Here is a 24,626-nt window from a genome sequence, read left to right as displayed (position 1 = left end):
AGTTTAATGCTGAAATGGAAAGAAGAGCAAAAAAGACAATGTGAAAAGAGGCACACAGAGGAAAAAAGGGGAGAAAATTGCCCAGTGGGAAGCAGAGAGGAAATGTAGAAAAGAGAAATGAGAGATGAGGACTAGAAATAGCAGAAGCAAGACCAGAATCAGAAAAAGGTGAGAAGACAAAGCAACAAGAAAGGAAGGAGGTGACAATCAGAATTCACAGACACAAAAAGAGGTAGGCAGAAGAAGAAAAGAGCAAAAAGCACACAGCATGAGACTCAAGAGAGGAGACACAAAAGGAGCAGTCAAAGACAAGCCAATTCTGGGAGAGCAGAGAAGCAGCAACAAAATGAAAAATTAGAGATATACATCTAAGACAAGGCACAGACAACTCTTAGAAACAAAAAGAAAATGACACAAAGGCACACAGAGAACAAACTAGCAAAAGAATCATGGAAATGGATAAAATGCATTTTAGATTCAGAAGAAAAAAGAAAGGCACTCAAGGAAGAAATAGACAAGAAAAGGAATACATACTTATGAGTGAAAGGAATAATCGGGCAGGTATACAGAGGGAGAGGGCATGAAGTAGAAGAGATAAGACATAGTGAGGGGCATAAAAGACATGAGAAGCATCAGAAAGAGAAGAAAACAAAGAAACCAAAAAGTACCATTAATAATTACAATAAGCTATTACTAGTACCAATACTACTTAATTATTACCAATAATCTTAACAACAAACAACAAAGATGCTTGTATACTTATAGACTTTTACCATAGGAATTTATTATATAATTGAAACATGCTAACTTTGCCTGCCACCGGATGGTGTTAGTAGTAACTTGTAGTGTCAAATGAATTTATTAAACTTCTTAGATAACGTGTGACTACCATATGCCACTCAACTGTACATATATGATTTAACTTTCACAGATATTAGGGAGTCTAATTAAAGGCTCTAATTTGCCAGAGGTCATACAGCTAATGAGTGGCAGAGAGGTTATAAACACAGAATGCCTGACTCTTTAACATTCTGCTACAACTTTTTCTCTAGGATTTCCTTAAAAGCCAAACAAGATGTCACAAATGAGTGAATATTTTAACAAAGTGCCCTTGGATAGCACCTAGTCAATCCCTTCATTTTATAGGTTCACCTTCTCCCTCATTTATATTTTTCATTTTCCCCATAACTTTAAGAAACCAACTTTTCACACCCTTCATTATGATGGCTGCTTCAGAGTCTCGGTTTCTTTTAATACTAAATCTTAACTGCATACAGATTTTCTCATAACTGAGTGAGAAAGGGCCACACTTTCAGTAGAAAGCATACACTATTTTTGGCTCCTACATGTTTAGTCCTCTAAGAATAGCAAAGGACCTAGGCAGTGAAGGTATATAACAGACATGTAGAGGCCCCAAAATACTGTGATACTACTGGCAATGAGACTGTAATAGTTGATTCAGTGAACCCAGCTGTTAAGATGGTAGACTGGTCATCCTCCCATCTCACATTTTGCTGTTTCGCATTAGACTATCACTACCCATCCCACACCAAATCCTAACAGCCAAACAGATATTACTCCTAAAGTGATCCTTGCAGGACTGCAACACCAACAACTTACTTCATTCTGCTATTCTAAAATGCTGGAGTGCCAGGCATGCTGATCTTCAGGTAGGAAGGCTGACTTCCTTTGGTGTTTTCAAAGCTCTTGATCCTGCTGAAAGCCCCAGCTCTATATGCACTGCTTTTGGTAATGATGATTTAGCAGATACTGAGGGAACTATCAAGAGCTACAAAAAACAGGAGAGAAACGATGTAAATTCCATAAGGAAGTAATAATTGAGTCCTGTGCTAAAGTTCAGCAAGATTCAAATTAATGAGATATGGAAACTGTCTCCACAGAGATCAGAAACCTATAAAGTCAAAGCTTTTAGGTACTTAGAAATAGAAGTAACACAACTTCCTAGTTCAACAGAATAGGAAGCTAGGGAATAAACAGGCTAAATGACTTATCCAATAGCACTTGATAAATCACTGGAAACACCAACACCTATCATAGCTTTATTCCTTTAAGGTTATTTGTTAAGACTGGAATACTGTTGAAAATACCAAACAGCTAGGAAGGATCCTTTTAAATAATTAGTAACTGAGACCACAAAAACAAAAACAAAAACAAAAACACCCCTATATGAGGAAAGAGTATGGGCTAAGAATAGGACTACCTCAAGTTACCTTTATATATTTAAGTCTCCTGACTCTGGGACAGAACCCTTTGGCTTTTGTCTGTCTAAGAGCAGGACTACCTAAATATTGTCATACAGCAGCATTTCCAAAACTCTTAATAGCATTCTAAGATAAAGAAGAGCCACTCTGGGAAGCAGACATTCTCACAGTAACATAATTCATGTGAAGTACTGGCTCTGGGACAACTCACTTAAAAACTCTTAAGTACAATAAGGTAGATATTCCTAGCTAACTCTCAACTTAGCTTTCTAACTCATGGGATTTATAATAAGTTTCACTATTAGAAACTTTATTTCAAAATCTACAAGTCTTCCTAGTCAACTAGCTGCAATTACATTTCACGGATTCCTGGAAAAGCATTTTATATTTGTAAGGTACCTACTCGAGACAACACTGGGCAATGCCTGTACAATCAGGAGTTACTGCATTGAATAGTCACCTCCATCTCCCAATCCTCCCTCTTACCAACTTGTCCCATCACTGACCTAGTGTATACAGTGTTGTAGCTCTTAAGACCCTGCATGATGAAAGATAGCTTTGTGCCATTTTTGGTCAGCTTCCCATTGGTAGTTGTGAGACTTCCATCAATCAACAAGCACAGCATAAAAAGATGTAACTCTTAATTACCTTCTCAAAACAGCTCGATGTGGGTTTTATCCCATGGACATCCCAAGGTATCTTGAAGAAAGTAAATAACTACAAAATTCTCCTGCAGGTCCTCAAGGCAGACTTTCAGAACCAGGTGGAACAAAACGATGATTTGCCCATGATCAATGTTGTTCATGTGGCAGATGCAGCCCAACTTCTCTTAAAAAAAAAAAAAAAAAAAAAAAGGTATTTAGCTGTAGGCCTCTACCATACAAAATAATCCCACCCTAAACACCACCTTCATGCAGCCTGCTACCCTCTTCACATCATCACTTTTACCCCTCTCACACCAAGTAGCTTCCCAGGTTAGTTAGGAAGCTGTTTTAACCAAAACAGACAAAGGATACTAAGAAAAGTAACATCAATGGAAAGCTAATTGTAATTTATCCTGGAAAACAAGATCAAAATTAAGATTACTTATTACAGCTTTGGAGAGAGTTTACCTACTTCTAATGTGTGCTGGTTGTGTCTTGTAACTTCATCTTCCTCTTTGAGCCCAGAAAGTATTTTGGTAGAACCTTCTGACCTAGAGTTGCTGCCCAGTAGTAGTGAGCTTTTCCCCTGGAGGATCCTCACACCCATCTCCACCTAGGGATCGTCAAAGGGAACAGGTCAATAACACTGTAAAGCAACAAGCCTCTTCTTCAGAGGAAGACCTGGAGAAGAGACAAAAGAAAAACATTTTATCTGAATGTAGTGGAAAAGTCTACCCTAATGAGAAACGAGTGGTTGAATTAACTATGTCTCCCCTTTCCTTCATGTGGAATGAGGAGTGGGGATTTACAGCTGTATAGAGTTCTATATTCTGTCTAAAAGTCTAGCATCATGAGAATCATCTTTTCATCCCAGCGTCATCCTGCATTAAAAAGGAGAACTACAGGAAGTCAAAGCCTGTAAAACAGACAGGGTTCTACAAAGATGAGCTCTTCAAACTACCTTTTTCTCCAGGTGGTCTGCAAACCATCCTCCTAGACTAGTTGGAGTTCATCCAGACTCTTGAAAGGAAAGATATGCTGAATTTGGAGCCTCTTAGAACTGCATGCAGTCCTCAGGTCTCACATGCTCAGATCATCCTTAAGGAAGGAAAGAACAGCTCTCAGTAGGACAAAGCACCAGTGGATCAAAATCATTGAGAAAACCTCAACGAAAAAAACTAGAAAGCATCAACCTGAAGAATTAGACATAGGCATTTCCTGTTTCAGCTTTCTAGTCTGTCTGGTTTCTCCAAGGTCCTATAATGGTAAGCACTGGCAGTATCTTAGAATGATTAGGCAAATGAATTAAGAACTGTCTGAAAATGAGACAAGCCAATACCACCTTAGGGGCTGACTAAATTTGAGGCCTAAAGGTCACCCTGTTGTTGAAAATACTTCTAGCTATAAGGCAGCAGTGCAGTTGCTACTGTTGGCTGCAATGGCCTTGACTATTTCGCTTTTGCTATAGGATAAGAGCTCACTGAAGCAGATGTAAGCCAGGTTTGCAACTGGAAAGCAACTTATCTGGCACAAGCAAACCTGGGGACCTTAACTGAACATAGGCTTCTAGTCTCCCAATGAGGGATTACCATATTGTAAGGACTTTTATCTCAATATCAAACAAGTTCTAAGAGCAGTAGGTAAAAATCACTCTTTCAACTCTATTCTCTAGATAAGATCTCTAGCAAAGCCTATTGTAACCTAAGATTAGACACTACACCCAAAATATAGGTTCCCAGTTAAACATGGCAATTCATTCATATGTGTATATATTTACTCTTACTCCTTCCTGAAACTTCATTAATGAGGGGAAATGGATACTCCATGTGCAAACAAAGTTACTCAAAGAAATTTTAAATTAATGGGTCCAGATTCAAATTCATTTATACACAGCTCAGTAAAATTTCACTTATACACTGCTCAATAAAATAAAATTATGCTCAATAAAATTTCATGTTACTTTAAATTACTAATCTAAATGCAAATCCATGTGGCTAGCATGTTAATCACAACATTTTTAAAATCAGCACACCAATTAGCTTGAATAAAATAAAATAAAAACATTAAATAAAATTGCATCTGGGTTAGATATTACCAAGGAAGGAAGCTACTCCTTAGGTCTTAAATAAACACTTACGAAGACTAGATGGAGGCCACTAAAGGATCTTCCAAACCCCACCTATGACCATGCCCTTCCTCTCCTCCCTTCTCCACCCCATTGTCAGGACAGTCATCTCCTTTTAAAAAAGTGAAATGTCTACCCAAGAAACATTTTCCCTGGGTGTGTCCAAGTAATTTAATCTGAAAACAAGGAATAGGATGTAGAGGGCAAGGTATATTCTGGTGCTTAAAATCAAGTTAGTTTCCCAAGCCTATAAAGAGTTTCAAAACTAGCAGAAATGTTTAGGGTGGAAGGATCATTTCTTGTTTCAGAAAGTTTTAATCACACTACAGCTAAACTCTCCCTAAACACTCAGCTACCTTAATTTTAGCATAAAAATCTACAAATCAGGCCATGTTTCTCACTGTTGATAGTGGGCGATAATAAAAAAGCAAGGGGTGGAGGCTAGAATGATTCATGTGGTAATATATCAGAGTTGGAGACATTAGTATGAACCTATTTAGCTTAATACAGATACAGACAATTATATATATAAATATTTATAGATATGTGTGTATATATATGCATACCAATTAGTACACACATGTATCTCCTTGCTGTCAGCTGAGAGGGCCTCAAAGCAATAATATCTCAGTAGCAATGAGCACTCCTAGCACCCAGATCTTGAATTCTAATATCATTCTTCAATAAAAGGAACCAGGGCTCTTTGGAGAAATGACTGTTCTAGGACTGGGACAAGAAATACACAAACATCTTCTAGTGCCAGAAAGTAAAAAAGTGCTCAAAAAAAAATAAATGAACAATCCCACAGTAATGGAAATATGTCAAAGGGCTGAAAGAGCCAACAGAAAGAATCTCCCAATGGCTTAAGCTGCAACATTTTGAGCAATGAAATATAGTATTGGTTTATAACCCAGTATATAAAATATCCATGAGTCCATACTAATATAACTGAATGAGTGAATAAATACATAAAATGGGGAGAATGGACATCTCTCTTGGCACAATTCCAAGTAGCTTATATACACATGCTTCCCTCAAAGAGGGAACTCCATAAGTACTGGCTGTACATAGGGACTTCCTTTCCAAGAGTACAGCATGAAAAGGAAAAAAAGAGTAATTTTGCAGTGTTAGCTTATAGAAACTAACAAGCACAACCTCAGCCAGGTTATCAAGGTTAACATCAACAGTGACAAGTCATACTGACAGTACGTACCTTTGATAAGATGAGAAAACAATGGAACTTTACCTTTGTGGTCTTTATAAAAACCCATAATCCAGTCTAAACATGAGAACAACATCAAAAAATCTCTATAAAGGGACATTCTATGAAATACCTGACCATTAATTCAGAAAACTGTCCAAATCATCGAAAACAAGGGAAGTCTGAAAAACTGTCACAGCCAATATGAACCAAGTATGCAGTTAGTAAATATTGGTTCATTGCGGCAAATGCACCATACTAATGTTAAGATGTTAATGAGAAACTGGGTGTGGTGAACTCTGTGTACTATCTTCAGAATCATTCTGTAAATCTAAAACTGTTCTAAAATTAAAAACTTACTTAAAAAAAACTCCCAGCCAGATGTATAAGGCTTATAAAACACAAATGTTTTTAAAAAGCAAGCAAAAGAGAACCTGAGAACTGGTAATTCTATGTTCCAGAAATTTGCTATAGAATTTTGCAAACAGGTACTCTCACTGTTTGCCCATTAGGCCTAAAGACTTGCTTCCCTTCTTTTCTGTTTATAGTAATTTAATTGTGGTCAGTTTTTACATTGAACTACAGCACTGTAGAAGAGGCCCAAATAGCCTATTATCCACAATATCAAAAAGACATTTTTAAAAGACATTAGAATTTCATTTTTGTTCAGTAAGTTATTTCCTGGAAAGATATAGTTAACTTGTTATGAAAAGGCTCTGGGTTAACAGCTAGTCAAGGAAGACCTATAGGGTTGGAAAAATGTAAAATAAAGTAGGTCAACAGTTTTCAAAGCTATGGCTAAACTAACTTTCACACTTTATAATGGGATCCTATAAAGTACACTGCTCTTCCAACCACATCTCTATTTTTATATTATATAAGCATTTTACCACATAAACTGTGCAATGAGAGGGTATTAGAGATAATGCACACCCCCTAATATTTCCAGGGAAACTAGAAGAACAGCATTGTAATTGATTAAACAAAATAATACTTTAGTTTAAGTTTGCCAGAAATCTAGGAAATACAGTACTGGCAAATTTAAATTATGCTTCAATTTCTCATCCTAATATGAACAAATCAAAGGCTCTTCCATTTACAATATAGCATTAAAATAGTAAAAGGAAGAGCTCTTTATCAAACTCATTTGTACAGGATGCACAAAGAGCCTAACATTCCATGTCTCACTGCTCTGATTTGGAGAGGTCAAGGAAGACAATCGAGTTGTCAAAATCTTCAACAAAAAGCACATCCAACTCAAGGGCAGCAATGCAATGCAAAAAATATGCATGGCCATTCAAGTTTAACTTGTCAAAGTCAGCAGGCCAGCTAAGTCTCAAACAAATACTTTAGACTCGGATTTTGAAGGATACCAGTGTTTAATGGTACTGCAGCCCAAAATACAGTAATGTGAAAATTAAGTTTTCTTCCCGTCTAACCTCAAGCATGGGGAAGGGGAAGGCATTGGCTCTGCTGAACAATACATATCGTCATTTGCCATTCAAGCTTATAGGGTTTGGATAACAGAAGAGGCATAAACTCAATTCAGAATTACCAGTGTCGTCCTCTTTAAGCTGGTAAAAAATCTTCCCAGGACACATTCGCTTATGAGAAATGTTTTAGGAGTTACCATGGATCAACTCTTAATTCTTCAAGAATCAAACAACTGCTAGAGATTTTTGAGGGCAGAGATTATTTCAAGCAATGAATTGAAATGAAACTAAGATTCACCTCTGGCTTCAGGCTTCTATCCACCTACAATCAATCCAACTTTCCTCGAGTGGGAATACAGACCGGCTCTGAGTTCATCCCTTTAAAATAAATTCCAGTAATAGTTACAGTTGTATGTTGATACTAATGGTAATTTGATTACTAGCAATAAGACTTCAAAGGCATAGACCAGTGTTTCTCAAATTGGGGTGATAACCCTGGAGGTTTGTGGATATATTCTCATGGATCCCCAAGTTCTACAAAAAATGATAGTTTTTGACAAAGATAACTTGAACTGGAAAACACGTTTACATTTCAAATAACTTTAAGTTAGTGTTCTTCAAATTGCATATTCTTCAGGACCCCAGGAAATTGTGTTCCTTTAAAAGGTGTTTCATCCTGACACACGACTCGAGTTTGAGAAACAATGGCACAAAGCCATGGGTCCAGGAAGGTTCAGGACCATTATAAGTTACGCTCAATCTGTCATACGAATGAAGTCTTTAGGCCATGAGGGGGAAGGGGGGTGACATATGGACATATGAATATGAAAGCCAGCTTACTTACATAGTTCTTGTTGTTCCTGCTAAGGTACATGTATGTACGTAAAAAGTTTCAGGTTTTAGATTAAGGAACATTTTTTCAGCTGGACTTTTATGTCTGTTTTACATCAAGGAGGCTAAGTTGCTTTTATTTTAACAGGAGGCTAAGCTGCTTTAAGCTCATCAAGGTACCTGTTGAAAGACATTAAAGGGCCAAAAGTACACAAAGTACAGCATCAAGTAAGCAAGATCAAAGTTTTCTTGTAAAAGTTACTGTACTAGTCCGATGCTTTCTTGCCAAAATGGCTCCATAAATATTCCAGAGTAAAAAGGTATCTCTACTCCACTCTGGATTAGCCATGGTCATCTGTTCTTGGGCAGAAATATAATGCAATTGGGCAAAAGGTCCAAGTATTAGGTTTATACTCCCAATAAAGCTCAACCTTTCAATGAGATTTAACAATCTTCAATTTGCCAGCCTTGTTATGTAGCCATGCCTCCAAAGGAGGTAAAAACAGGTAACATTACAATCAACTGGACTACTCAGATGACTGCAATGTTAATCATAGACTGGCCCAAAGAAAGGGTAAAACTACCTCCCTTCTTGAATTTTATCCTATCAACCTCAAATCCCAGTGCACTCCCTTTTTAAAACTCTTAAAATTCACACAAAACAGCATTGATCATATCTCCTACAGTTCTTTCAAGTATGCTGAAGTTGGATCCTCAGTAAGAAAACCAACTTAAGAATGAAATTATAAAAGACTGCATCATTCCAACCCCTCACATCAGTATTTCCTAGCATAGGGCTGGATATACAGTATTAATTGTATAATTCTTCTATTGCTTAACATACATATACACACATATAAAATTGTAAATGAGGCGAGAACAGGGAAACACACTTACTGGTCCCCTGACTTGTCTATGGTTGGCAACAAAGAGAAAGAAAATAGATCAGCGAAAAGATTATTTTCTATGAAGTAGTACTTACAGTATTCTAAAGGGCCAGAGACTCTTCTTACAGCTGTCCAAGGAGCAAGTAGTGAAAAGTGCACTCTGAGCTGGGCCGATGTTTTGACATCTTTCTCAGAGGAATAGTATCCTTGTTTCTGATTACAAAGAACTGCTGCTGTAATGACTAGTTATTTGCTTCAGCAGTCCCATATTAAACACTCCTCTGCCACAAAACACCCTATACACTAGAGGCTGGGATATTATTCATGTTTACCAGGCAGTTCTCACTGTTGATGTACAGAAGAATGATTAGATCTTGGCTTATTTTCCTCATACTATAAAACAGGGAAACAGGTCCCATCATTTCTAAGACAGGTCCTCACTTTGGTGTGGTACTTTAGTCTATTTCAAATTATTGGCAGAATTAAACGGTGCATATTATGCAATCCATCAATCAAATCAGGTGTTCTAGAGTTTACAAAATCATCTCAGCATACATTCTCTCATTTAATCTTTTTATAGCAACCCTCTTGAAATAAGGGTTGGGGCTCTGTTTGGGCTAGCAAGTTTAGACAGTTTTTTTGAAAGTGAGTGGTGGTAATGCCCAAACAAGAATTGGCTTTAAAATGGTGACAGAACCCAAATGAAGGGACTATTCTTAAAGAGTTCCACTCTAGAACTTCTTTGATTAAATATTAAAATGGTAGAAGTCACAGTGGTCTATCCACAAACCCACCACCCTCCATAAAATGAGAGACACTGGTCATCAGGTGCATGGTATAAAAGGGCTCCTCAACTTCAAAAAATCAGTGTCCAGGTAATCAAATTCCAACTGGCAATCCAAATATCTTTTTTAAAAAACAAATACTTAAAACCAATTTTTCTGGTTCTATCCTAGCAACTGGCATTGCACAACTGAAATACACAGAGAGGACAGATTCTTAGCAAGGCAATCTGCTCTGGGAGAAGAATGGAGGAAGGGCGAATTTACCTTCCTGTGGAGACTATTTTCAATTCATACTGTATACGGAAAACCCCCAAATAAATAAGTGGCAATCCAGCTCCCTGGGCCTGACTTGCCTTGAGTATTTTGCACAGGAAAGCAATAATAGAGGTGGGAAGCGATGGCTCCTGCCCCCAGTGATATAACAATTAATCATTGGAGTTGGGACTATTAACAATGCAGGAAAAAGAGGAAGGTCTAGCCACCTAATCCAGGCCTGCTTTTGGTAGTCACCACTGCACAAACACAGCACAACACCAAAGTGGTAGGGTGTTCTTGGACTGATGGGTTGAAATATGAGACAAATGGTATTGTGTTCATTAACACAGAAGGGGTTTTGGGTAGTTATACTGCCCTGAAGCAATGCAAAGAAGGAAGTAGAGAGATCCATGTTTAATGGGCTGGACCAGGGCAAGTGCAACTGAAGTATTACGGCAATACAAAGTGGGTAAACCAATGACCTTTGGAACTGTTAACCTTTTAAGTCCACGAGAGAGGACCTTGTCCAGTTAACATGCCCCAGCAGCAATGCAAAAGGGCAGGGGATGGGGGAAGGGAGGGGCATGGGACAGCATAACCTTAAATAGCTAGATACATGGACATCTGAAATGGTTAGCATTAACAGTTCATAAAAAGGGTACAAAGAGGTGGGGAGAGAGAAGGCCTTGATAAAGGGTGAGACTGAATAATTGGCATTTTATGCACATGAATAATACAAAGAGTGGGAGTCCCTATTTGATGGACAATAGCATAGCCAACTAAAATGTTTGTACTTCATTATGCTGTGGGAAATTGGGTGGGATTGGGAGTGCTTGCCTAACAAGGGCAGGGAAGAAACTGGCAATTGCCAGTGTGCCCATTAACAGTCCCAGAATAGGTCTTGACGTGTCAGCAGCCACCCTGCAGCAATGCAAAGGGGGTGTGAGAGGATGGTATCCTAGCCTAACAGAAAGAGGCCTGGATAATGGCAAATATTCACATTAACAGTTAAAGAAAAAGGACCTTAGGAAGTCAGTGTCCCTGATATACACAGAAGGCATAAGGATCTTCTGTAAGGACTGGTATTCTTGACAACTGTCATTAGTGCATATTAATTGTCCACGAGCTGAGGCCATGAATAATTAGCACTCCTCAACAGCAATCCAAAGGTACTTGGAGGACACGGTCCTTTTCTACTGCATAGGTCCACAGACAAATAATACACATTAATAGTTCCAAGAAAAGGGCTCATACATGGATTAACACACCCCTAATGTAAAGAAGGTATAAGGGAACGGAATTCTAGTCCAACAAAGAGATGGACAATTCCAATTATGCATGTTACAGTCCAAAGGAAGGGGCATGAGGTGAACAGCATCCACTTGCTATAAAGCAAAGAGGCTGATGGATTTTAGTATAAAACATGCTTTTAGAAAAACTGTGTTTATGCACATTAACATTCCAAGTGAAAGGGTCTTGAGTAGTAGGCACTACCATCTTCTGGAAATGCTCATGAGGTAGGTGGACAGAACAGTGCATAACCCAAGAATAAATGCAATTACACACATTACCAGTCCAAAAGAGGGCCTTGGTTAATCAGGACAACCTTCTGAATTGCAAAGGGAGTGTGAACGGATATCTGTTTAGCGTAATGATGAAGATCACAATAATTGGCAATTAGGCATTTTAACAGTCTACTATAATGGGCCTTGGGGGGGAAAAGAAAGAGTACTCCCTGCAGTAACGCAAGGAGGGACAAAGATCCAAGAGATGATGAGTTGTGAACAACTACAATTATGTGCATTAACTGGCCAAATGTAAGGGTCTTAAACAGTGGACATCACATACTGGAAAACAGGTGATAGCACCTTACTCAAACAGGATGAACCACATGCAATTGTGCTCATTAGTGCCCAAAGACATAATTGTGCTTAATTAAAACCCTGTCTTTCGACTGTCCAAACATAAAGATCTTAAAAGTAGTGGGCACTCTCAAGTGGGGGGTGGGGCAGTGGAGAGGTCCTTATCTAGCACCTAGGAACATGGGCAAATGCAATTATACACAATAGCAGGCCAAGAGGTCTCACAGTCCAGCATCCCTGCTATACTCCAAAAGGTGTTTGAGAGAAAAGGATCTTTTTCAAATTGAGTGAACCAGGTGAAATTATGTACATTAATGTTCAAGGGGCATAGGTGTGGTCTATTACAGTGGTGCACCTTGACTGTCCAAATGTAAAGGTATTATGTAGGAGACATTTCCTGCTGGAAGGTGGAGGAAGATAAGGGTGAGGAGGGTACTTTCTTGTCTAGTACACAGGAACCCGGTCAAATGCAATAATGTGCACTACAGTCCAAGTAAAGGTGCCTTAGGGCTCAGCAATCCTGCTGTAATACAAATGGGTATGAGAGAATTGGACCTCAATCTAGTAGGATGACCTGGGTCAATTAAAACCATCCCTTGACTGCCCAAATGTAAAGATCTTAAAGGTAGTGGGAACTCCAAGCTGTAAGACAAGGGGAGTTGGGGGGGGGGGGGTGGCAGGGAAGTCTCTAGTGCACAGTAATATGACAAATGCAATTATGGACAACAAATGACCACGAAAAGAGGCCTTAGAGGCCAGTAACCCTGCTGTACCAAGGTTAGATCTTATTCAATGTGCAATTATGCACATTAATGTCCAAGATATATTGTTGTGGTAAATTACAACTGTGCTCCTTGACTGTCCAAATCTAACATCTTTAGGTTGGGATATTCCTTGTTTAAAGACAAAGGAAGATGGAAAAGGGTTGGGGCTTTCCCTGTCTAGAATATAAGATCCCAGACAAATACAATCATGTGCACTACAGTCCCAAGTAAAGGGGCCTTAGGGGTCAGCAACTCTGCTGTAACATAAAAGGGGCTAAGGGAGTAGGACCTCAGTCTAATAGGATGAACCACGTGAAATTATGTAAAGTCCAAGGTATATGGTGGTGGTCATAAAACCATGTCCCTAAGGATTTTAAAAGTAGTGAGCACTCCCAGCTATAAGTCAAAGGGAATGGGGCAATGGGGTGGTCTTTATCTAGTGCACAGGAACATGGACAATGCAATTATGCACAATAAGAGACCAAGAAAAGGGGCCTTAGTGGCCAGCATCCCTGCTGTACTACTGTAAAAGTAGCATGAGGGGTTAGGAACCTATTCAACTGGAATTAACCACGTGCACGTATGCATGTTAATGTCCAAGATGTATTGTTATGGTCAATTACAATTGTGCATCTGAACTGCCCAAATGTAGTATCTTGGGTAAGGCATTCACTGCTTGAAGTCAAAAGAAAATGAGGAAGGGTTGGGGCTTTCCTTGTCTAGAGCATAAGGGCCCAGACAAATACAATCATGTGCACTACAGTCCCAATAAAGGGGCCTTAAGGGTCAGCAACCCTGCTGTAATACAAAAGGGGACTGAGGGAGTAGCATCTCAGTCTAATAGGATGAAACAGGTAAAATTATGTACAATCAAGTCCAAGGGATGTGGTTGTGGTCAATTAAAATCATATCCCTTAACCGTCCATATATAAAGACTTCAAAAGTAGTGGGTACTCCCAGCTATAAAACAGGGAGTGGGGTAGTGGGGAGGTCCTCATCCAGCACACAGAAACATGGACAGGTTAATTACGCATGATAACAGGCCGAGAAAACAGGCCTTAGTGGCCAGCATCCCTGCCGTACTACTTCAAAAGTGGTCTGAAGGGGTAAGATCTTATTCAACTGGAATTAACCATGTGCAATTATGGACATTAAGGTCCAAGACATATTACCATGGTCTATTACAATTGTGCACCTTGACTGTCCAAATCCAGTATCTTTAGGTAGGGGCAGCATTCCTTGCTAAAAGGCAAAGACAGATGGGTTGGAGGGGCGGCTTTCCTTGTCTAGTGTATAGGAATCCAGAAGAAAAAGTCATGTGCACTACAGTCCCAAGTAAAGGGGCCTCTGGGTCAGCAACCCTGCTGTAATACAAAGGGGTCTGAGGGAGCTGGACCTTGATCTGATAGGATGAACCATGTGAAATTATGCACCTTAAAGTCCAAGGGACAATGCTGTGGTGAATTTAAATTGCATCCCTTGACTGTCCATATATAAGGATTTAAAAAGTGGTGGGCACTACCAGCTATAAGACAGAGAGAGTGAGGGGGTGCATGGAAGTCTTTATTTACTGCACAGGAACATGGACAAATGCAATTATGCACAATGAAAGACCAAGAAAAGAGACCTTAGAGGCCAACATTTCTGTTGTACTGCAAAAGTAGTCTGAGGGGGTAAGGCCTTATCCAAAGGGAATTAACCTTGTGCAATTATGCATATTAATGTCCAAGATATACAGTTGTGGTCAATTACAACTGTGTACCTTGACAGTCCAAATGCAATGTCTTTGTTTATAGGCATTCCCTGCTGGAAGGCAAAGGAAAATGTGTGCGGGGTGGGAGGTGTTCCTTGACCAGTGCACAGGAACCCTAACAAATACAATCATGCACAACAAGCCAAGAAAAGTGGTCTTGGGGTCAGCCATCATGCTGTAATGCAAAATCTGATGGAGCAGAATCTGAGTCAAACACGATGAACAAAGTGAAATTACATACATTTGCACCCAAAGGACATGGTCATGGCCAGATAAAATCATGTCTCTTGATGGTCCAAATATAAGGATCTTTAAAGCAGTGGGTGCTCCCAACTGTAAGGCAAAGAGGGTACAGGAAACATGGGCAAATGCAATTAATGCACAATAAAAGGCCAAGAAAAGATATAAGTCTCAGTGGCTAGCATCTCCGCTATACTGCAAGAGGTCTGAGAGGTACGGTCTTACTCAAATGGAATGAACCATGTGTATATAAATGTCCAAGATTCATAGTTGTGGTCAATTACAATTGGGAGCATTGATTGTCTAAATGCAACTCTTTATGTGTGGCTAATCCCTGCTCGAAGGCAAAGAAAGATGGTGGGGGGTGGGGAGATTCTTTATCTAGTGCACAAGAATCCAGACAAATACAATCATGTGCACTACAGTCCAAGTAAAGGAGCCTTAGGGGTCAGCAACCCTGCTGTAATGCAAAGGGGTATGAGAGAGTAGGACAAACCAGGTGAAACTATGTACACTAGTGTCCAGGAGACATAGGTGGTGGTCAATTAAAAACATGTCTCTTCATTGCCCAAAAGTAAGGATCTTAAAAGCAGTGGGCACTCCCCACTGTAAGACAAAGGAAGTGGGGAAGCAAGGGAGTCCTTATCTAGGGCACAGGAACATGGACAAATGCTATTATGCACAGCAGCAGGCCAAAAAAAGGCCTTGGTGGCCAGTACCCTTGCTGTACTGCAAAAGTGGTCTGAGGGGGAGCAGGACCTTATTCCGATAGAATTAACTCTGTGCAATTATGCACATTAATGTCCAAGACACATAGGGGTTGTCACTTCAAATTGTGCACCTTGACTGTCCAAATACAAAATATTTATGTAGGCAAAGGAGAGTCTAAACTTGTATGTAATGGTGCCTAAGAGTCTCCCCTTGAGTACCTCTGTGTTGCTCAGATGTGGCCCTCTCTCTCTTCTAACTGAGCCATCTCGACAGGTGGACTCGCTGCCCTCCCCCCTACGTGGGACCTGACTCCCAGGGTGTAAATCTCCCTGGCAACGCAGAGTATGACTCCCGGGGATGAATGTGGACCCAGCATCATGGGACAGAGAGTATCTTCTTGACCAAAAGGGGGATGCAAAATGAGACAAAATAGTTTCAGTGGCTGAGAGATTCCAAATGGAGTCGAGAGGTCACTCTGGTGGACATTCTTATGCACTATATAGATAACACCTCTTAGGCTTTAATGTATTGGAATAGCTAGAAGTAAATACCTGGAACTACCAAACTCCAACCCAGCAGTCTGGACTCCTGAAGACAATTATATAATAATGTAGATTACAAGGGGTGACAGTGTGATCGTGAAGACCTTGTGGATCACACCCCCTTTATCTAGTGTATGGATGAGTAGAAAAATGGGGATAAAAATGGGGATAAAAACTAATGGACAAATGGGGTGGGATGGGGGGGATGATTTGGGTATTCTTTTTTCACTTTTATTTTTTATTCTTGTTCTGGTTCTTTCTGATGTAAGGAAAATGTTCAGAGATAGATTGTGGTGATGAACGCATAACTATGTTATCATACTGTGGACAGTGGACTGTATATCATGGATGATTGTATGGTGTGTGAATGCATTTCAATAAAACTGAATTTAATAAAAAAAAAATATTTATGTAGGGACATTTCCTGTTGGAAGGCAAAGAAAGATGGTGTGCGTGGGGAGGAGGGGTGGGAGTGTGTTGACAGACATTTCCTTGTTAGTGCACAGGAGCTGGGACAAATACAACCATGCACACTAACAGGCCAAGAAATGTGACCTTAGGGATTAACCTCCCTGCTGTAGGACATGAGATGAATAGGATGGACCGAAAGAAATTATTTACATTAATGTCCAAGGCACATGGTTGTGGCCAGTTAAAATCATGTCTCTTGACTGTCCAAATATAGGGATGTTTAAAGCAGTGGGCACTCCCAGCTGTAAGGTAAAGGCGGTGGAGGAGTGGAAAGGTTTTATTATTTAGTGCAGGAACATGGATAATTGCAATTAATGCACTATAAAAGGGGCCTTAGGGGTCAGCCTCCCTGCTGTAATGCAGAAAGGGTGTGAGGGAATAGGACCTCAGTACAATAGTATGAACCAGGTAAAATTATGTACATTAATGTCCAAGGAATATGGTTGTGGCCATGTCTCTTGGTTGTCCAAAGATATATGGATCTTAAAAGCAGTGGGCACTGCCAGCTGAAGGGCAGAGGGAGTGGCAGAGAGGAGAAGTCCTTATCTAGTGCACAGGAACATGGACAGATGTAATCCTGCACAACAGGTTAAGTGAAGGACCTTAAGGGCCAACATCCTTACAGTAATAATACAAGGGGAGTGTGATGTGAACTGTAATTATGCACAGTAACAGTCTGACAAAGGGGCCTTAAGTGGTGAGTACCCCATGCAAGAATGCAAAGAGGGTCTAAGTCAGGGACCCAAGTCTCACTTGAAGGACCAGGGACAACTATAATTACACATTTTCACAATCCCAAGTGAAAGGTTGTAAAATGGTCAGCACCCCCAGCTTTGCTTGGGTTCAGGACTCTTGATCTAAAGGGCAGAGATTGCAGACAACTAAGATTGTGCACATTACTGTACTGTAGCAAGGTCCTTGTGTAGTAGGCACTTCCTGCAGGAATGCAAATAGCATGGGTGGGTTTCTTACTTGATGTACAAATACCGGAGCAAACGTAAGCATTAACATTCCAAGAGAATGAATAATGTCTAGTCAGTAGCCCCTTTAGTAATGCAAATGAAGAAAGGAAATGGTATCAACTCAAACATAAAGGAGCATGGACAACTGCGATTAGGCACATTTAAATAGTATAGGAAAGGGCATCAACAGGTAGTCAGCACCCCTTGCTGTTATGAAAAACAATTGTGAGTGGTGGAGTCCTAGTACAATTTTGCATATTAGTCCAAAAGACAGTTTAGGTAGTCAAAACCTCCTGCTATAATAGTAACTCGGGATACTAGCTTATTGGGAAGGATCAAGGACAACTGGAAATGCAGTCAATCAGAGGCAATTGAAAATACACACATTTAGAGTCCCAAAAGTAGGACTTACAGACAGTGGAGATATTAGTTTAATGGGAGGGATAACGAACATTGTAATTCCGGACATTAACACTCCTTGCTATAAATCAGAGTACAGGAATAAATTACCATGGTTCACATAACTATCCAAGTGCAAATGTCTTGAATAGAGGTCATCCACTGTTTAATACAAGGAAAGTAATCAAGGTGTTTATCTAGTGCACAGGAAGAGGGAAAAAATGCAATTATGCACACCAAGGGGCCTTGATGGTCAACAGTCTGCTGTTATGCTAACAGGGTGTGAAAGTATGGTACCTTAGCTTAATGGAAAGCACCACAGTTGCAATTATGTATATTAACAACCCCAAGAGAAAAGGTTTAGGTGGTCAGTACCCCCACGGGAATGCAAAGGGAACAGATCCCAGACTAACAGAAGGAGACATGGCCAAATTTAATTTTGCAGATAACAGTCTCAGGAGAAGGGACCTTAGGTAATCAGTAACCTCTTAATGTAAAGATGGTGGGAGGATCCTGATGTAAAAGAATCAGGTCTAGTTGATTAAGAATGTACACTTAAGAGTATCTTAGCACAGAGAGCTTGAGTAGTAAGCATCCCACGGTAAATACAAAGGGAGTGGGTGGGACTAATGCACAGAATCATGGACAAATGCAATTATGGACGACAACAATGCAAAAGAAGGTGACTGAGGGTAATCAGTCAACAGTATGCAAATGCATACAGTAGCACTTTCAATTGGACAGGACTCTGTACAACTCCTACTTTCCAAATTAATTGTCTAAGAGCTGGATTCTCGAATTATCTGCACACCTTAGCAACATCTCACAGATAGAGGAATGGGGTGGCAGTCAATTTTTATTGCACAGGCCCATGGAGATATGTAACTATGCACATTGACAGTTGAAGAGAAGGGACTTTGGGTAGGCTTAACTCCCCAGCAGCAATGGCACAGAGGTAGGGAGCACCCCAGACTAATGCGTAGAACTATGGGCAATTAGGATTTTACATATTAATGCAAGATAGGCGATCTGCACTACCTGGGAGCAATAAAAAGGAAAGGGACTTTGAGGATTAGCACCTCTGTTGTACTGCAGAGGTTGCAAAGGCCCTAGTGTAACGAACAGGACTATGGACAAATGGGATTTTACCCATTAATTCAAGAAATGTGGTCTCAGGTAGTCAGCACTGCCCAAAGGCAATGCAAAGAGGGAGGGGACAGGATTGATTGATGGGTAAGCCAATGAAGACTTACTATTTTGTTCTTTAACTGTCCAAGGAACAAGACTCCCCAGAAGCAAGTCAAATAGGACAGGCTGCCTTTATTTAGTGGCCAACATTATGGCAATTGGGACCAAGCACATTAACTATCCCACAGATGGTGCCTTGGGTTATCTGTGCCCCCTGCTGAACATAAATGGGCAGGATTATGGACAATGAAAATTTCATTAACCCAAGGAATTTTAGGTGATCAATACTTTTTGTGCATGAGAAAAGGCCACTGAGTACTACTCAGTAACAATGTTAAAAGAGTAGAAAATTGGGATTGTGAATTGCATCAATGATAGAGGAATGATTTCTTCTTCCAGAAGAACAGAGTATTTTGAGGATGAGTAACAGGAATTAGGGACAATTAACTACTAAATATTCTCAATTAACTAACATTCCTTAACATTAACACATAGGATGCCTGGATTCTTGTTCTATCATGGGACCATGGACAAATAGGATTGTGTGCATTAACTGAGAATGAGGACTCAGGTAATAAGCACCGGGAATCGGCAAGGCTAAAGAGGTAGACAGGGTATCCCAATAATGGGTAAGCAATGGACAAGGGATTTTGAGCACTGAAGCAATGCAAATTGGATAACAGGCAGGGGATATGGCCCTAGGGAGAAGACAGGCTCTGCGTGTGGGGTGGGCTGGGGCTGGGGCAGGGGCAGGGGCAGTGTTGGGAGGGGCAGGACAAGGGCTGGGATTAGGCTGAGGGAAGCTGGAGGTACCTGGAGGAAACAGGGAACAATAGAAAAATAAAACTGTGGGCATTAATACTCCATATATAAGAGTATGAATAGAGAAAACAAGATCATAGCAATTCAAATTTTCTGTCTGATAGGTCATTGGTCAATTAGTGCAGTATCAAGGACAGGGACAGAGCAAGGCCTGGACTGGAGCAGACCTTAAATTCTTAATTAACTTTTTCCATGCTATAAAAACTCTTCAAAAATCTAAAGGGAAGTAGTTCATTAAGCCAATTCTAAAGGCAAAAAACATCGGCTTTTTAAAATTCCAGATAGTTTGGCTTTGAATACTTAACACTGGAAAAAAGTTATTTAAAATAAAGAAACTAAAAACTTCAAGGAATTTTAAATAACCCAAAAGTGAAAATTATATAACCGTAACTGAAATGAATTCTGCAAATAAAAAAAGCCCCTAAACGTATTTCCATAATAGTTGCTTAAGACTTAAATTCAAACACCAGCAGACCACACAATCAGATTATGACTGACATCCAACAGATAAATATAAATCAAAATCCGACCCCAGCCGTTAGCCACGGGGTAGGTGTTCCTCTTGAGGAAGGCAGGGATTCCTCTTCTGCCACCTGTTGGCCAAGGATCATCTGGAATCCATTCTGGTCCTTGACACGACTCACCGCCATATCCACCCCAGGCAGGCCTTGAGTACGGTCCACGGCCACAATGCCAGTGGAAAGAAGAGTAGAGACCAAGGGGAAATAGGATAGCCTTAGGCCTTGCCTAAGGGTCAGGTTCAGCATCCACATCCAAATATGGCACAGGAGAGGATGGCGGAAATGACAAACGTCCTTGAAAAGACCTCGGAAAACCACCCACTGGGAGAGACTTACAAAATGGCTCCTTCACTTCTTCCTCCTGATTGGCTGAATAAGACAACAGCCTACTCAACCAATCCTCGCTGAATAGCTGACCAATGTGTCATCATCGAAGTGCACCTTTCATTTTAACTGGCCGTGGACAATTCCACTCCTTTCTGATTGGTTGGGTCATGCTGCAATCCAGCATTGACCAGCTCACCTTTTCTCCCGCTTTAACCAAATGGCCACCACGCCCGCCCGCCATCTTTAACAATGCGGCACGCCTAACTTGTGCAAAGCCCGCCAAGACTGTACCAGCAAAAATCGCAATACCGTCCACGTGACGGTCAGCCATGACGACCACGTGATATGGTCTGCCATATTGCCCCTGCGGCAAAATTTGCCAGAAGTGCGCACAACAAAAGACAAAGAGAAGCCCGCCATGTTTTATATTGCGGCAAGAGCTTAAGCCGCCATCTTTTGCAAAATGCCGGATCCATGTACCGCCATGCTAGAAATTACAACAAAGACTCATCCACCGCGGTGTGGCCTTCCCGCCACTTGGAACACCACGACAGAACTGGATCCGCCATTTTGGACAATCTAAGAAAGCAGGGGCAGCCATCCTGAGCAATGCCACAAAGTCAAAATCGCCATTTTAAACCATACACATAAATTCTCTCCCTCTCAGTTTCAACTAGCCCTTTTTACTTTCATAGGAGTATCCTGGTTGTCTGCCTTCCGAAACCACAATTCTTGCAAAGATTTTAGCAAGCCCTAAATCGACGCATTCAAGACCTTTAGCTCATGGAACCCACCTTCCACCACCTGTCCCCTATCCGTCTTGCCTCCCTGGTTTATACTTTGCACAAACAACTAGTCCTCACCCCCAGCCATGCGGGAAATCCACAATGGCCGCCATTTTTCCTCCCCAGCCTGATCACCCCTTTAGCTAAGTGCAAAGTCTATCCCCAGCTAATACCGTAGATTCACTCACACAACGCCAAATGATCAGCAGCAAAAATCTGTAGATATTCCAAATAGTGCAACAAACCACAAAACCTAACACTTTTCCATCCATAGCCCCGATGGGTGATGAAGAAAAATTCAAAGCAGGTATCCGCGGCCCCGATGGACCAGAAAAAAAAAAATTAAAGCAGGTATCCGAGGCCCTGATGGGCAAGAAAAAAAAAAAATAATAAACCCTGATATCCACAGCCCCGATGGACCACAAAAAGGAAAAAAAAAAGGGGGGGGGGAAGAAAAAAAAAAAGCAGGTATCCATTGCCCCGATGGGCCAGAGAATTTTGGGGGTGTGGGAGAATAACAGGTATCCGCGGCCCCGATGGACTAAGGGAAAAAAATAATAAAAAGCAGGTATCCACAGCCCCGATGGGAGAAGAAAAGAAGAATTTTAAGGCAGGTATCCATGGCCCCGATGGGCGAAGGGAAAAAACAATATAACCAGATATCCGCAGCCCCGACGGGCAAAATATAGAAAAGGGGGGCAGAGGATTAACCACACAAACAGAGGCGTCAAAAAAAACCTATCTGAATACGTCCTTAAAAATGTAAAATTCCATAAAAGCATTTCAAATGCCTGAAAAATTGTGAGGGAGGGGAAGGGAAGTGTGAAGAAAATACTAGAAGAAAGTTCAGCATTGTTAAAACATTTTATGGAATTTTCATGATTTTTTTAAAAGAAATACGCCCTGAGGGGTGGGGGTGGGGGTGCTGCCACATATTCCAGAAACAAAGGCAGAGAAACCCATGGGTAGCAACCACCCAGCCCCGGGACAGAAAGAAATATGGCCGCTGCAGCGAATTGCGGCGCTTTATGAATTGAGGTGGGGCTGGGGGCGGGGGAAGCAGAAGAGGAGTGGCCTTAAAAGATTGAAAGGCGGACATCTTTGTGGTTTAGTCCGCTCAAAATTCACCTAGCTACAAGAGAAGAGGAGATTTCAACATAACAGTGCTAATACCAGAAAGAACCCAAGACTGGAAATAGGCTTCCTTTCTAGTCTGGTAGTCACCACGCCAATGTGTTTTCAAGTTCCTCATCTATAAAATGGGACGTTGACTAAATCAAATTGGACAACATGTCAAAATCCTGCATGAACTGTATAACAAGCATAAAGATTATCTTTTAGTCTGGTTTTGAGATTGGAAGAAGGGTCAAGGAGTGCTTTGATTTGTTGGTAAATTACCCAAATACCTCATTCAGCTAGAATATGTAACTCCTCCACCAAAACTTTCAAAGAAGCTAGGAAGGGGCCATACAATGAGCTTAGAACCATCTTCAAGGGAGTTTCCCTTCCATTATCCTGTGATACTGAAGGATTATCCCTCTGTTTTATAGATTATTAAACAGACTTTCATAAAGATGGATGGATTAGGGAAAAATTTCTTTGTCAAGACTCAAAGAGCATTGACTATAAAAGAGTAATAATTTTGACTCATTGAAATTAAAACGTTTTGTTGTTTAACAACAGAAAAAAACACAAAACTTAAAAATGAAAAGACACGTTATAAACTGGGATGTCCCAGAGCTCTGTGGAAACTGAGACCTTAGAAGGAAAAGTGGTTTGTATATATGTGACTATATCTTAATAAAATTGAATTTTAAAAAAATCAATTGGCTAGTCAGAGTTGAACCCAAATGGAGATGTCCCAGATATATTTTCTATGGCTGCGCCCTTGCTGTGCCAGCATCCTGTACTTGGGTTCCCAAATTCGCGGCACACAATAGGAACTCTGTGCGGGAGAGGGGATGATTCAGCTCCTCTTTTAAAAAAGATTCGTGCTATTCTAGTTCTAGGCTAGTCACATCGTTTACTTTTATTTCCGCTTTCTTGCCAGAATACAATAAACAACCTGTACTGCCAACTTTAGCCACAAGATGGCAGAATGAAATCAGCAAACTCAAACGCCAGACTGACGAAAGATCCAAGGAGGACTAGAATTTGAGTTGAAGGGGAACAACGTCTGATTCAAACAAGAGCAGAATCGAAAGAAAGGGTGAAAGAAAAGTAGCCAGCTTCCTCTACTTTGCACAGCCCCCTGAGAGGAAGTTTGTCCTTGGCTGCAGGGCAGGGCCACTTAAAGCATTTATCAAACAATTTAATGATTTGATAAAGTATTGAGATTGAAATTAGCAGGTTGATGGGAGTCTTCCAAACCATCCCGAGGGAGAAACTCTTAAAGGAACCAGGGCATATTATCTGGGGAAGAGAAGAGAAAACCTAAGGAAGGGCTTTTTGGGCTTTTTACAACTTAGCTGTAAGCAATGGGAAAAATAGATTATAAGCCGTGTTGTGTGTAGCGCTATGTAAATAAGGACTTCTGAATACTATGAACTGCCCAAAGATAGAATATATTAATTACCTCCAGACGTGATGAAGGTGGAAGGTGGCAATACTTGAAGGTATGGAAACTGAAGGTGGTTTAGTGAGAATGCTACAGAAAAAATCAACAGATAGAGAAGGTGAGCCACATGTACTCTAACGGTTTTCTTACCGTGAAACAAGACCAAGTTCCCATATACCTGTTCAGAATATCTGGGATATTCTATTTTCTCTCTCTCTCTCTCTCTCTCTCTCTCTCTCTGGGATATTCTATTTTCTCTCTCTCTCTCTCTCTCTCTCTCTCTCTCTCTCTCTCTCACACACACACACACACACACACACACAAACACACACACACACA

General features: G+C 40.6%; 1 long non-coding RNA gene across 7 annotated transcripts; it reads right to left on the bottom strand.

Annotated features, from left to right (window-relative positions):
* Positions 1-67: 67 nt before the first annotated feature.
* LOC119524322 lies at positions 68-22,719 on the bottom strand. Of its 7 annotated transcripts, none has more exons than XR_005214778.1 (8): positions 21,919-22,719; positions 9,439-9,556; positions 7,924-8,003; positions 3,828-3,964; positions 3,339-3,479; positions 2,871-3,050; positions 1,621-1,789; positions 68-533 (listed from the first exon to the last, which is right to left on the bottom strand). It is a non-coding gene; the product is annotated as an uncharacterized LOC119524322 (long non-coding RNA). The 7 variants fall into 7 exon arrangements; XR_005214779.1 differs by lacking the exon at positions 21,919-22,719 and adding an exon at positions 20,628-21,912; XR_005214782.1 differs by lacking the exon at positions 21,919-22,719 and adding an exon at positions 8,470-8,636 and having other exon boundaries at positions 9,439-15,976.
* Positions 22,720-24,626: the final 1,907 nt, after the last annotated feature.

This window comes from Choloepus didactylus, chromosome Y (assembly GCF_015220235.1).
Source record: "Choloepus didactylus isolate mChoDid1 chromosome Y, mChoDid1.pri, whole genome shotgun sequence".
In the NCBI taxonomy this organism is placed as follows: domain Eukaryota; kingdom Metazoa; phylum Chordata; class Mammalia; order Pilosa; family Megalonychidae; genus Choloepus; species Choloepus didactylus.
Note: the sequence above shows the minus strand (reverse complement) of the source record. Positions and strands in the feature narration are given on the sequence as shown.